This window comes from Phyllostomus hastatus, unplaced genomic scaffold (assembly GCF_019186645.2).
Source record: "Phyllostomus hastatus isolate PE091 unplaced genomic scaffold, TTU_PhHast_1.1 phas_scaffold_142, whole genome shotgun sequence".
In the NCBI taxonomy this organism is placed as follows: Eukaryota; Metazoa; Chordata; class Mammalia; order Chiroptera; family Phyllostomidae; genus Phyllostomus; species Phyllostomus hastatus.
The window spans coordinates 213,987-225,880 of NW_025334010.1; positions in this window are offsets into that span (position 1 = coordinate 213,987).

Below are 11,894 nucleotides of genomic sequence, written 5' to 3' on the forward strand. Positions count from 1 at the left end.
CCCGGACAGAGAGCACTTAGGTGCGGGGTGGGGTGTCTCCATGGGCGGGCGGGTGGAGGAGGGTCAGTCTCAACTCTGGAGAGAAGCAAGTCTGTTCCTCCTGTTGGCCCGAGGCCAGGCCTGAGTGCCCCGATCAAACAGTGCAGTTCAATTAGCTGCCTTCCCCACCCACCCAGGGGTCAGTGGGTTCAGGCTGGGGTGGGGAGGGGAGAAGGCGCTAGAGCCCAAACCTTGAACTAAGACCTTTGTGCCCATTAAGCCAGTGTTTGTCTGCCTGCCGACCCACCCACCTTCTTTGTCTCCGGCCAAAGACCCCAGCACGGTGCCGGGTGGGGGAGAGGACACGGCCGTGAGGTGTGTGCGTGTGGAGGAGGAAGGCGACAGGAGGAAGCAGTTGTTTTAGGCTTTCCTTCCTCCACCTGGTGCTCCTTTGGGCGGGTCACCAGGTCAGGCGGGAAACTGAGAGCAGACTGAAAATGGGCACGGAGGGCTGGGGACAAAGGTACCAGCTTCTGCCCACAGCGTCCTCTCCCCTCTTGGACCCAACATCATGTGCTTGGACAGAGGGAGACGCCAGGCCACAGTGTGGGCGACACTACCTACGTGGGTCCTCTCACACCTTAAAGCCACATTGCTGGCCCCGAGGGGACGGTGGGGGCTGTCCTGGAGCTCCTCCTCTCTTGAGGAGCGTGGCAGGGCTTCCCGGCCCACTCCACGGCCGGGGCAGCGCCTCCCAACAGGGGAGGCCTCCGGTGGCTCTGCAACCCACAGCTCCAGACTCGGGTGTCCAAATGCAGGGGGCTGTAGGTGCCTGGGATGAGCGGGGAAGGAGACTGGGGCTCAGGGGAGGGTGAGTTTTGCCAGCACACCCTCTCCAAGTTCCCGTGCCCAGACTCCACATTTAAGAAGACTCTGATGACTCTGGGCAAGCCGTTGTCCCTCTCGGTGGCCCTATCTATGAGGATGAGCCCATGACTGGGGGTGGCTGTTGTCCAGTATACCCCTGGCCTCCTGGCGGTCCATCTTCGGCCTTGGGGGAATGAAGAGCTGGGGGCCCAAGGGGGAGGAAGGGCTGGAGGGTTCATGTTGACAGGCTCTTGAACAGGTTCTTACTGCCTGGGGCTGAGCTTGAACTCGAAGCAAAAGTTAGGTCCTCAGGAATCAATGGAGGGGCGGGGTGGGGGGTGGGTCAACCAGAGTGCGACTGGCCTTCTCTGAGGCCCACACCCGCAGGGGCTGAGGGGGATCAGGGAGGTGCCGTGTGCATGCGTGTGTCGGTATGCGTGGGACCGGGCCGCTGGCGGGCCGGGGACCTGTGTGGTGCTGAGTCCTGCGTCTGGGGTGCTGTTTCTCACAACCTGGGCACCACTGATACCTTGAAACAAAGGGCTGGAGCGTGGGGGCTGCCCGGGCATGGCAGGGTGTTTGGCTGCCCTTCACTGGGTCACAGGAGCAGCCCCTGGCCCAGGTGTGACAATCATAGACTATGCCTGATGTCCTCTGGGGACAAAATCACTCTCCACTGAGAACCGCTGATTTAGGGCAAAAAGTATAAACATATTTTTTCTGGTTTTGTCCACCTCTGTCTCTCTGCAGCTGTGTTTGCTCCCTTGATCCAGGGCTTTGTGCCAGCCCGTGTGGAGTTGGTGTGCATGTGTGTGAGTCGTGTGTATATGTGTGTGGTTGGTGTGTATTATTTGGGAGCGCGTGTGAGATGTGTGTTTATGGGGTGTGTGGTGTGTGATGTTTACTATGTGGTTGAGGTGTGTGATGTGGTGTATGTGTGGGGTTGTATGGTGCAGGGGGTGTGTTTTGGGGGGTGCGGTGTGTGATGGATGCTGTGTGGGGTGTGTGGGGTGCTTGGGGGGGTTGTGGTGTGTAATGGATGGTGTGTGTGGTTGTGGTGTGTGACATGGGGTGTGTGTGTCCAGGGCTCTGAGTGGTCTCTCCGTGCAACCCTGGGCTTCCTTCCTTCTCTCCTCTCTCTCCTCTCTGCCTCCTCATTTCCCTGCTAGCTTTCTGTGTCACCCCAGCCCTGCACCCTACGCCCTCTTGGAGGGTGTCCCTTAGCTCTGCTGTCACGAGCAGGGCAGGCCCAGCAGGCCACAGGGCTGTGATGACGGAGCTGGCTCGGGGCAGCGAGGTCACCGCCACCGCGCGCTCAGCTTGGAGTTTGTTCCGGTCACTGGGTTCATACACTGGGTGCCCGCTCAGGTACAGTGTCAGATCGACAGTGAGTGTGCGCCACACACAAGCACATACACACCCGTCGCCGCACTGCCCAGGGACTCTGGGAGGCAGGTGACTCCTCCCATGTCTGACTGTTGCCCCTGGGTCTGTGGCCACCTAGATGGCAGTTCGTGCTCGAAACCCCCCATGGCCCCTCTGACCTCCAACATGCTGCGACGCTGAAAGACTACAGGTTGCACGTGGCTCCCTGTGTACACACAGGCACTTCCTCGGCCAGGGTCCGGGAGACCCGAGTTGTTGCACAACCGTCTAGCTCTCCTCCCCCAAATGTGATCTTAGTCCCCTTTCTCATCCCAGGTGGCACTTGCAGCTCCACGCCTTTGCCCTCATTTCTTCCACGGTCATCCCTGAGCCCGCCTAGGTGCCCACCCCACGGCGACACTGCCGCAGCTTCAGGCGCCCCCCGCCTTTTTGGTAAGACTGGAGAAAGCCAAGAGAAAGGCGGTTGAGGAGCTCAAGTGGAAACAGGGCACCCTGGGAAAGGGCAGAGCAAAGGGCACCCTGCAGCCAGTTCCCACCTTTGCGGGTGCATGTGTACATGTTATCTGGCATATGTTCGTGCATGGCCTATTTTGTGTGAAGTGAATCGGTGGGTCGTAGCGATGTTTTAGAGCAGGGGTGTGTGTGTGCGCATGCGTCTGCGTTCTGGCATTGTCCCAAGAGTCTGAAGAATTTACAGGTCACAGGCATTGGTGGACCCTTAACCCTTGCAGAATGAGCCCAAGGGGACAGATGGGCGTGCGGGTATAAGGTGTGGGGGATGTAGAGTGTCAGGGAGCACCCTCCCCTCCTGCCCCTCTTTCGCAGGGAAGACGGTCGGATCCAGCAGAGGCCTCCCTAGGTTTGCAGCCCCTCTCCCACCCCCTCAATGATTTTGAGCATCTTGTTTCCAAAATCCCCCTTCAGGAGATGACAGGGAAGGGGCGGAGGGCAGGAGGGAACGGCTCCCGCTCGCACTCAGCCCTGGCCCGACCCTAACTCTCTCTGGAGGTTTGTGCAGACTGGAGCCATGGCCCGTAGTCCCATGTGGCCCCTGGGGAGACAGAGCAGCGTGCTGGAGGGTATCAGAGCCCACGGCTGTGCTTCCCAAGCCTCGTTTCCTTCCTCCCATCCTTCTCTCTCCCCCTTGCAGACCCCAAGGCCTTTTCCTTTCCCGAGCTGGCCCCCGCTGCTCTGCTGGCCCCCTGCCCCCGACCCTTTCAACCCCTCTTAGCTGATCCCAAACTCCTTTATGTCAGGCACTGAAGAAGCCACCCAGGAATTAAGCCACTGCAATGTGCACAGACACCAAAGAGCTTTCCAACTACGGGGAGAGAACCGTGGCTTCCGGAAGAGGCAAAGCGGAGCGGCAACAGTGTGCCATCAGGATCGCCGGGTCCCAACCCCAGTTCGACCAGAAATCACTGTGTGACCTTGGCAAAGTCACTTGCCTTTTAGCGTCCCAGCCTGCAAAAATAAGGACCCGGAAGTTCTTCAGTTTCCCTGGTCCTTTCAACAGGCAGCCCCACCCCCACCCCAGCCTTCAACCTCCACCTGCAGAGGCTGGAGCTCAGAAGCACCTCACAGCGGAAAGGGCTCTTGTCTGTCAGGTGAAGTCTGTCTGTCGTTGTCTCTGAATCACAGGGGCAGATCTCCACCAAGCAGGGAGGAGAGAGAGAAGGAGGGCAGGCAGAACGGGGGGGACATGAGGCTTCTGGTCACCCTCTAGGTAGCAGGGTCCTGGGACCCCAGTTGTCCAGGGTGAAGAGAGGGGAAAGCTCTGGACGGCCAGAGAAAGGGCTGGGGAGCAGGTGTGTGGTCCTTCCCCATTCCACTCGGGGCCGTGGGATGCTGGGCTCAGCCCACTAAGCCCAGAGCGAACAGGTAGGGCTGCGGCTCAGGACACAGGATCTACTCACTATGCCAAATCAGATCATTGCTCTAAAAACCCCACACGGAAGGGAAACCTTTTCCCAAAAGCATGGGTTCCCACTGGAAACCCAGCGTCCCCCAGCAGCTGGGGCAGCATTTGCACAGCAAGTGTCCCCATCTGCATTGCTCTTCTTGTCTTCTCCCTGCTCCAACCAAGTCCGTGCAAAGGCAACAGCATGGTGATAAGAGAACGCTTTCACATGCTGCACCCTGCCACCTCTGTGATAAACACCGAGCAAATGGCAGACCTGATCTGAGAGCCAGGGCACTTGCTGACTACAGGCAGGGTGCACTGTGTGTGTGTGGGTGGGGGGGACTGGTGTGGGGGGCAGGGGGAGCAGGCAGGGTGTGAGAGGTGGCGGGGGGGGGGGCGGTGCACACAGAGGAGCAGGACGGAGGAGGAGGCTGACGCTGCAGAGGCAGATCTGGGAGGCGGCCCTGGGCCCCCTCTCCGCACAGCCAGGCTTGTGGCTTTGGCCCTGGACCCAGCAGCCTCAGGGAGGGGGCCAGGGCTGCAAGGCAGAACAAGGCTGGGGCGCGAGGCACTGGGCAGATTCTGTGGCAGATACCTAAGCAGGGTGTGGTGGGAGCTGAGAGGAGGGTGGGGAGGCTAGGAGCCAGGGGGCCAGGAGGTGGTGCCCCAGCTGGGTACAAGGCAGGGACTGAAGCCAAACAGAACATTCTCCGGGTAGCTATTGGGCAATTCTGGGCCTACCTGGGCAAGAAGAGTTGGAGGTCCCTGGGCAGCCACTACAACAACAAGTACTAGAAGAGAAAGAAAATACCAGGTGCTCTTCCGTACCTGTCTCACCACCCCGGACACGGTGACCCCGTGCACCGTACTTTCAGGTAGGTAGGAGTGTACCTGTCAAGTGTATTTCAGCACTTCCAGGCTGGTCCCGGCAGGGCATTCCACGATAGCGCTGCCTGTGATCTTCTGATAGGGATCTGCTCGCTGGCCCTGAGGAACCAGCGCATCACCACATACTGTGTCCTGGGGCCAGGACGCAGGCCCCTGGCTCCCCTCCCTGACTCCGCCCCCTCCTCCCGGCCGTCTGAAGTTCCCAACAACAAGAGTGTCTTAGATGTGGCCCCAAGCTACAGGGAAGTCCAGGATTCCTTCGGCAGCCGTCAGCGCTCGGCCTAAAACCCTCGCGGGCAGAACAGAGTGCAGATGGAGGCTCCACAGCGCAGGCGCGCAGTCTGCGCGGAGGGCGCCAGTGCGGGATTCTGCGGCGGGGGTCGCGTGCCCATCCTCAAGGGTGGCTGACGAACGTCCTGAAACGTTTGCTCAGAGGTGTGCAGGTGCCCGGGAGCTAGCTAGCGTCGCACTGAGGTGTCCGTCCTTGAGTGCCGCCTTCTGCATCGGTCCTTGCTAAAGGCTTGGTGTAGAGAGGAGTAGGGCCCCACCTAGCTGGGTCAGGATTTGTCCAGCTGTCCTTACAGGCAGGTGAGGGAGAGATGGTAGGGACAGTTCTCTCCAGGAGCCCAGGAGCCCTGGGTTGGTGTCCAGCCCGGCACCAATGGGATGTGTGACTTCAGTCATACAATCTCTCCAAGAATCAGCCCCCGTGCGTGTGGAAGAGTCACCCTGTCCCATTTACTCCGCAGGGTTGTTGTCGGGACTAAAGATAAGGGACAGGAAAAGACTTTATCCTTGGTGCAGAGTCTCACATGAGTGCGAGTCATCTGCTTTATCTTTGCTTGAGTGGGACTGTTGGAAATTGAACCCATGCAGAAAAATAGCTTTCTGGTGGAGGGAGACCTTGGGGCTGTTTTGTCTCGAGGGCTCCGGATATAGTCACGGGAGGAGCCGCGGCTTTGAGGGCAGACCCATTTGGGCACAAAGTCAGACTGTTCGCTGCTTGTGCAGAGGTCTTGGGCAAAGGAACCTACCGCTTGGGGCCCCAGTATTCCTTCCACTGAGCGAGCACAGCATTAGTCACTTGACCTTATGCCAGGCCCTCGCCCTCTCCGGGCCTCAGCTGCCCGTCTAGAAAAGCGGAACAGCCACAGCCACAGCTGGGGGTGAGAATCCAGTGAGCCAGGTGTGGGAGGCACCTGGCCCCACGGCAGGTGCACAGGGAGAGTCTCTGTTTTTATTTCCTGGGTCTTCTCTTCTGCTGCTGTCTTGGGGCCTTGAAGCTCTTTCAGTGACCGGGGGATAAGTGCCCCCTGGGGACTGGAGCAGACCCAACCTCAGGCTGTTACCCCCTGTACAGCGTGGGCTTCTGCAGCATTCATTCCCCAGGCTTTGCCCCCCGTCCTGCCAAAGAGACCGTTGAACTCCGGCTCTCATTTGCTGTGGAAGCGATCAGGGAAGAGGTGGGGTCTCTGGCGTTTCCCCCCACCGTCAGTCCCAGCCTGGCTTAGGAAGATGCCTCCCAGGAAGTGTCTGGTGTATAAACTTCAGCTCATCTCTTGGAACTCAGCTCAAATGTTCTCTCTTTTCTTCCCCCTGGGCCCATCCTCACCCAGCCAGGGCTGGGTCTCCTCTGGGCTGGTCTCCCCCAAGCTCCCTCATCCCTGTGTTCATGCCCTTTGTGTACAGGATAGCAATGCATTACCACGGAACCTTTGCGGGCTCGCCTCCCCCACTTGCAGAGGCAGAAATGGAGGCGAAATCACAGTGCATCCTTCTTTCCCCCGTTGGAGTACCTGGCATGGAGAATATGTTGAATTGTGTTCTGTGGAGCTTGATCTGTGCCAAGGACACTGCAAGCTACTTAGTGGACGCATTTCCTTGCCTGGGCCTCAAAGGCAAAAGTGGGTCCGTGTGCAAGTGAGGCGCAGGAGGTGACAGAGGGACAAGGGAAGCTGGCAGGGAAGCATGTATGTGTCCTGGGAGGTGGAAGGGTATTTGTCCATCCCCAGCCCACACACAGAGACAATGGCTGCTGTCCTTGAGAGATTAATTGGCCTGCAGGGGTGGGAAGCGAGCAGCGGCTGGGGTGCAGGGGAAGGTGTGGTGAGTGTGTGCAGAAAGCCAGCTGGGGCTGGCTGCAGCCACTCTTTCCCACCCTCCCGTCCTGAGCCCTCTGCTGGCTGGCCTAGGACCCAAGGGCAGGGGGTGATCACCAACCAGAGACCCAGAGGGTCTAGAACAGGGGCCGTGGGGCCTGGGCATGGTCTCCTCTTTGCCCAAGAGCTTTACACATGGAGGAAGAGAGAAAATGAAGAGGCAGAGACTTGTGCCAGGGATAAGGAGGAACAACTGGCAGGTACCCCCTTCAGATCTGGTTTAGGTAGGGAAAGGAGAGGCCGGGTCTCACCCAGAACGGGAGAGCGTGTCGAAGGACAGGGTCGAAGGTGACCTTTAGGTAGCCACAGGCTTTGATGTATCTGTCTCTTTCCCTTACCTCTTATCTCTGAATCAGAAGGCAGGGCCTAGAGAGGGATGAGGAAACGCAGAGAAGGCCTGAGCGTAAGACAGGTGAACTGGGGGACTGCAAGTATATCCTGACAACAGCTCCCTCTGTCGGGGACGTTTTCGTGGCCCACGTGCTTTCCTGAGCAGGCCGCTACTGTACAACTTCATCAGGGAGACGAGCCAGAACCACCAGCTGATGCTGCAGCGGGGCATCAAAGGAAAACGGGACTGTTTACCTGTCCTTCTGGACCCTAAAGGGCCCTTGCTGGCTAGTGAGGTGCTGGGGGAATGCGGAAGTTGACAGACGTAAACCCAGTGGCCCTCAGATCAGCCCAGAACCCAAGGTAGCCAGCTGCTGGCCAACGTAGTCCATGGCGGTGGGGGTGGTGGCAGGGACGGTGTCTATGGAAGGAAGCTTGTGTCAGCCCCCCACAGGTGAAGTCACAGCTTCATCAGGAAGGAGTTAGGCAAGCATCTAACTCAGCAGAAGGGCGGAGAGGAGAGCAAGCATTGTTGAGTAGAGTGCGGCCCTTTAGGGACCATTTGCACGCATATGCACACACAAGTAGACCCCTGTCACAGGTGCCCGACACTGCACAGGTGAGGAGGTCATGCCCACTCAGCCCCTCCAGCTACGGCCTGGCCTTGCACAAGCCCCCACTGCCTCGGGCCCCAGGGCTATCTCCTCAAGGCCAGGATAACAAAGAGGAGGTACAAGCAAAGGGAGCAGGTGTATCCAGTCCCGCCCAGGTGGCTGGTGCCTGGCTGTCCTGCCAGGGCAGGGAGAAGGGACACATTACCCAACCCACTCAGTTTTACCGTCCAAGCGTTTCTTTCCTTGCACATTTCTCCTTCCCCTGTTGGCTTTTAAGAAACAGGTAGGCCTGACCTGGAGAAGTAAATGATCCTTGACCCCACGTCAATGTGCTTTCTTGGCTTTTCATCACCTGAACTCAGGTGTGCGAAGGTGCCTGGTGGGTGCCACAGTTGGTTCTCGCTCCAACTCCATTTTTCCACCCTGGTTTTGCCATGCACAGCGCGTGCCCCAGGCGCCCACAAGCTCCACCTCTCTGGCTTCTCACCTTCAGGGCCCCAGACCACCTCTGGCATTCCCTCAGCGTGGCGCAGGGGAGGGGCAGGGGCCTCTGCCCTTCCTTCCAAGGCCACTGGCAGAGCCACTCCTCAGGGCCCCTCCACGGCCCCCCTTAGCAGAACTTTGTCATAAAACACTTGGCAAACAGCTGGAAGGGGACATATTGGTAAAGCTCAGAGCCTCCCGAGAGAACAAGACATCCCTCCCGTCACCGCCCAGCCTCTGGTGTGGGAAGCACTCGGGAGAGAGAATGCGCTGCCTTCTGAAGCAAGCATGGAGGAGGTAGACAGGAGGGGAGGAGGGTAACCATTTAGGGGTACCCAAAGGGTTCCCAAGGCAGGCATCACGGTTTTTCTTTGCCCCCCGTCTCTGGTCCCTGTCTCCAGAGCCACATCAGCAGGCATGGCGGCTGCCTGTTGGAACAAGGGCATCTGCCGGCCACTTACACCCTTCAGCTCGTGGGCTGCCGCCCTCTCTGCACCATCCTACGGAAGTGGCTGTGCTGGCATCTTTGCCTTCCTCATCTGGGCTCCTGACGGCTGAAAGCTGGAGATTGCCTTGACTGCTTCTTTCAGAAGAACCCACCACACACCAGTTGGTTTGGTGAGATCTGCCCCAGAGCTCTGCGGCTGGGGTTCTTCTCTCCTTGTCTTCTTCCTCATGGTGTTCCACATCTTCTCCACGTCTTCCTTCTCCTCCTTCTTCTCTCTCTCTCTCTCTCTCTCTCTCACACACACACACACACACACACATATGTACATACACATGCTGGAAAAATTTCTCGATGATCACATCTGTATTGGCGTTTTTCCTTTCCCAAGTGTTTCCACTCCTATCATCTGCTCATTTTTAATAGTTCCAGCCCCACTCAAAGGCAAGTACATTTCACCCCACTGGGAGCACTTAGAATAAAAACAGGTGAATCATTCACAGATTCAGGTCATGGATATTTATTACCCACTACCTTGTACAGGAATTATGCCATGCACTGGCAGCACGATGATGAACGAGATGGACATCCTTTGCCTTATAATCTACTAAAGAAGATGGGCATTTAAACATGGGACTTTAGGAAAGTGAAGGATGTGTAATAACACACAATCAACGTCTGATCATTGAGATCAATAGGATGCATACAAGTTACAAGGCCGGAAGGGTGTAATGGGTGCAGAAAGGTAGAAAGGTCCAGAAACTGTGAAGGTCAAGGAGAAGGAGAATATAGCCCCATTGAGCAACTAATAATACTTCGGCTTGATGAGAGAGTGCAAGAGGGGAGGGGTGTGAGGAGGCTGGAGAGGTTGCGAGAGGCCGGCTCCCAGAAGCACGCTCAGGACACCGCCGTCCGAGGCAGAGGTCGCCTTTTATGAAGGTCATTTCAGCTGCAGCGTGCACTGTGGACTGGAGAAGACCAAGACTGCCAGCAGAGAGAGCAGCTGGGGGCCTGCTCCTGTAACACAGGCTGGAGACAGCGGCGGCCCACTTTGGAGTGCCAGTGGGGGCCAGAGAGGCAGAGACAAAGGAACGGGGTGGTTTTATGCTGGATGAGCATGGAACAGTCTTCAAAATATGTTCAATGACAAAAAAAAGAACTGTTTTCCTAATATACTGTACTATTACATGTGTTTTTAAGACGAATGTATACGCACATCTGCTTGGATATGCAGGGAGTAGTTTTGGAAGGATAAATAACAACCTATATTATAAGAAAATGTCCCCAGGAAGAACACCAGAAGGGCTGGGACAGAGGTAGGGAAGCGCTTCTTTCCCCCCGTAGACCTTGTGTGCTCTTACAATTTTGTGATGTATTATTGATTCCTATGAGTTACTTTCCAAAGGAGGTTTTAGGTGATAGAATCTACAAGACTGGAGATTTACTGGAGATGAGAGTTGAGACAGATGTGCAGATGACGCCTAGGATTCTGGCTTGGGCAACTTTGCCTGTCGTTTTGTTGGAAACATTGGTGGAGGAGCAGGTTTGGTGAGGAAGCAAAGCTGTTCAGTTTGGGACATGCTGAGTCTGAGGTGTCTGTAAAATACCCAGGTACAGCTAGCTGTCCCATAGGTGGGCATCCAAGCTGTTCATGCCTGGAGCTCAGGAGACAGATCTAATCTGAAGATAAGGGCTTGGGAATCGCCAGTGTGTCCATGCTAATACAGTCTTCGAAGTGGATGGGGCTGCCCAGGTGGTGAGAAAAACAGAGCCAAAAATGGACCAAAAATGTTGAAGGGACTGGCAGAAGGGAAATCGAGTGGCAGTGCATGCCAGTGGGCATGCTGAGAGGTGGTGAGTGGCTGAGTATAATCTGACAGTTGCTACAGAGACATCAAGCAAGACCGAGACTTTCGGAGGATTTAGCTGTAGGTAGACAGATAAACTTGATGAGGGTAACATCAGTAGCACGGAGAAGTAAGGTCACATCGAAATGGACTGAGGACTCTGTGTGAGGTCAGTGGACAATGGAGTCTTCCCTTAGAAAGTCTGGCCCTGAAGAAAGAGTGAAGAAGACGGGGCAGTCGTAGCTAAAAGGTGGAGGGTGTTTGTGATGTGTTGGAAGGTGGGGAAGAATAGAGCACGGTTATTTGCTGACTAGCACCAGCGGAGAGGGAAAGGTGGAAGAGACACAGATGAGAACACTAGAGAAGACAGCAGTAGACGTGGCCGATGGAAGAGAGAGAAAAGGAAAACTGGGTCTGGAGACAGATGGGAGTTTTGCTGTCCATAGGAGAGGAGGGGCTTCCATGGTGGAAGAAATATGAGGGGTCCCAGTGACTGAGCACTTTCGGAACCCACGCCCCTGGGAACGTGCGCGTGGGAGTGTGAGCATGCAAACTCATGGGACCCCTCACTGTTCCACACTCCTCTGTGCTCTGCGTGAGTACCTAGCTGAACCCGTCCATGGCTTCACAAATCCCACATATCTCTTTGCTATCGGAGGCCACAGTCCTCTTCAGAGTTATCACGGCATCTTGGTAAGGGTGATGGTGGTGCTGGGGCGAGAAGCGAAGGGCCGGAGACAAGAGGGAGGCTGCTTCTGAGCTCCTGTCATGGATGTCCCAGATGCCTAGTTCCTACTTTCCTCCCTGAAGAAGGATCACCCCTCTTCCTTTATTGTCATTCACCCCACAGCTCAGCACAGGGGCAGACGGAGAGGGCGAGATGGTGGTGGCAGCAGACGCAGCTGGAAGCTGCTTCCAGGCGCAAGGGTGATGAGCTGCCACTGAGCCACCCGACAGGCAGATTGGGGACGGTCCCATAAGAGAAACGATTAG